Raw genomic sequence first — 3,644 nt, forward strand, 5'->3', positions numbered from 1 at the left:
TTTTGATTTTAACATTATTAGTTCGCTTCTTGGAGAAATTAATATATATATTTATATATATGTATATATATATATCTATAGACACGCACGCACATTCATGTTTTAGCATTTTTCTTTTCTTTCTTTTCTTTTCTGGTATGTTTTTCATCTCTTGTGCCATTAAGAAGCACGAATATCATGTTTCTATGCGAGTTGGGAACCTGATAATCCTGTAGAAGATACTTGGAAATTTATTGAGATCCCAATAAATTCCTTGCTGGAATTATAGAGTTTTGGAGAGATTGTGACACAAAATGAATATTTATTAGTGCTGGTGTGAGTAATATTGAATACTTAAATAAGTATTATAAGAGCTTTTGAGGGGAAAAAAAAAAAGTATTATAAGAGCTACGTGTGTTTAATCCTTTTTGCAATGCCGGGGCTGGTATGTGGATCTGTCTTTGAACTCTATTACATGATTCCTCAACAATTGAGCATCTGGACTCAATGGTGGTATTCTTATATTTACTACGGCGTTACGGAACAAAGACCAGTGAGTCATGATAGGAGTGTATCTGGTTTGATTTTGAATATTTTTTAGAATTGAATTGGTATATACTGGTTTTGAGAATTTAATAACCGATATCGGACCGATTCATTACCAAGATTAGAACTTTCAATTTTTCCAGTTTCAGTTTAGTCTGGTCTGGTTTTTTCAGTTTTACAGATTATATATGTTAGTAATAATATAATTTTTACATATACTAACTATTAGTCTATTTATATTATAATATAAGTACATTATTTTATAATAATTAACATACACTAGTATAGTATTGAATTTGATTATAATCTATATAAGTTAGTCTTTTTAGGAATATAAACGATTAAATGTGTAAAAGTGTATTTATAAAAACAATATATATTATAAATTGTTATGTCAAAAATATATTTATAATTGATATATACATATCAAAAGTAAGTTTATATTAATAATTTAATATTAATACTAATATTTAAATTTTATGTTATATTAATTAATAATTTAGCATATAATATAATATAAAAATTATATATAATATAAAGAATTATAAATATATATATATATATATTGGTCTGGTTTGGTTTAAATTGATTTTCAAAATATGAAAATTGGTACCACATCGGTTTAGGCCTGTTTAGGCTCTTAAGAATAGGTACAACATTGAACCACTTACATATTGTGGTTTTGTTTAACTAGTTTTTCGATTTTTTTTAGAATTACTGTAAACACGAAGAGATTACATAAAATAAACTCACAAACTGACATGGTTTCATGAAATCTGTTAGATCTGGTTTATAATAAAAATAATTTTACAATCTGACGTGCCACATCAATCCATATTAGTTTGTAGGTTTACTTTTGTGTAATCCCTTTGTAGTTATAGTATTTTTTTTTTTTACACCCCTAATTCATAGATTTTCCATTTTGCAAGAGACAATAATGTTAACGATGTGTTTCGTATACCTTTGGACTAGGTCTTCTATTTTAAGGACCTGTAGCAACTAATAGAGGATTGGAAAGGTGGCTCTGGGGTGGTCCGGGAAACCTTTGATGCTTAAGTTAGTTTGAATTTATTAAGCAGTGAAAAATTTAAGAAACAATGAGCATTAATATGTTTAGCCAAAGGATTCGATCCCTTTACTTGGTTGTCAAATAGGCCTTTTATATGTTGCTATGAGAGTCAGATGACCATGCCCTACGACCTAAGAGAAGGGAAAATCCTTCCAGAACTCCTTTCGTTATGTTGTCTTTAATGCGGCATGACCCTCTGGAATCAGTAATTTAATACAGCGTGATTATCTGGTAAACTCATTTAATGCGGTGTGGTCTTTTGGCGTTGCTAGATAGTTCGGTTTCTTCCCCTTAGCTTGCTTCCTCTCCCTTCATTTGATGTGGTTTTCTGTGCTTCTTCTGCAACGTCCCTTCTCAACATGAGCAATTATACCTGACCACCTATGTGGGTCATGGGTTGATGCTGAACCACTGGGAGATTCCAGTGGGTTTGGGTTAGGTTGCCTTAGGCTACCTGGCGTAGGGGAGACGGGGAGACATGCTGGATGTTGGGCCTGAGCCGGCCTTCGTGGGCTTTGAGGCCCTCGACAAAAATCCCCTTAACAGTTAACTTGCCAATTTTTATCGGGTTAATCGATGGGAATTTCATTTTTGCTCCTGCTTATTGCTGCCAATTACTCCTCTAGGTGTTGAATGAGAATATTAGGGGTCTGATGATTCCACGTGCCCAACTCTGATTCCTTCGTTGCTTTTCCCTGAGACACAATCTTAAAATTTTGCGGGTTGTCGTTCCACCTTCGTAATGATGACTGTTAGATGTTCCCTCATTTTGAGAATGTGTTGTTATACAGGGCCTATAAATCCTTCCTCCTTTGCGCTTGTGGTACGTCAAGAACCGGTAACTTCTTCAACACTCTTGTTACCTATTTTCTCTTTTACTCCTTTTTGCCTTCAACCCCTCGCGCTTCTCACATTATAGTTCGACTCTTGTCACCCGAATGGTCTAGAAATATGCCAACCCCACGAGTTCCGATGGTCACCCCAATGTTGGTTCCTTAGATCCAAGCTACGCAAGCTGCTCCTGGCATTCCGAGGCCGCTTTCGACTTTCTCCTATCGCTGGCGCTGACTTACTATATCTCAGATTCAGTGGTTCTTGAGGTTCTGAGGCCTAGTGAAGGGGTCGTGAGTGCCGACGGCTCAGCAGCGCGGGTTGCTCTATTTCCCAGCATGTTTTCCTGTGGATTGAAATTGCCTTTCCCTTGCTCGATTCACAAAATCCTGTATTGCTAGGGCTTGCCTCCCTCTCAACTTTATCCGAACGTCTGGCGAATTTTGATATGTTGTCGTATTTTGCGGCAATGGGTACTATCGAAGTTAGACTTGGAGCATGCTGAATTTATCGTGAACCAAGCATGTTTTCCTGTGGATTGAAATTGCCTTTCCTTGCTCGGTTCACAAAATCCTGTATTGCTAGGGCTTGCCTCCCTCTCAACTTTATCCGAACGTCTGGCGAATTTTGATATGTTGTCGTATTTTGCGGTGGTGGGTACTATCGAAGTTAGACTCGGAGCATGCTGAATTTATCATGAATTTTTTTTTACCCACATGTGAAAAGGGGCACAAGGGAAATTTACAGTTTCAGGGGAATGCATATCCTGGTTGTACTGGAGTCGAGGTACTGCAAGGTATTAGATTAGACCGACAAGTTCTTCTTCATATCTTGTCAGGGGTGGGAGTTTCCCGTGGGCTAGGTTGGCTAGGTTAAGTTTCCAATCAGGGCCTTTTGAGGGGTCGTGTCGAGCGACAAGATTGTGTGTCCAACGGCTACCCAAAACAAGATGTGTCGTATCGTAATCATTAGGTACTAGGTAACCAAAAACTCCTTCCTTGTACACTCGGAAGTTCTCCTTGGGGAGGACAGCCTCGATACTTTTCTTCTTCTGATAGCTCATGTTGCTCCTTTCGCACGGGGTATTGTCATTCGTCCACTGTTGGATTTTTCAAGGAAATGAACTGCAGAGCCTCCTCCTGAGAATAAGTGCGAGAGAGTCTGTTCGGAAGCCCAATGTGGATGATCTGTCGTACCCCAAGGCCTTGGCTTCGAGGGC

The sequence above is a fragment of the Carya illinoinensis genome, chromosome 5, assembly GCF_018687715.1.
Source record: "Carya illinoinensis cultivar Pawnee chromosome 5, C.illinoinensisPawnee_v1, whole genome shotgun sequence".
NCBI classification, from domain to species: domain Eukaryota; kingdom Viridiplantae; phylum Streptophyta; class Magnoliopsida; order Fagales; family Juglandaceae; genus Carya; species Carya illinoinensis.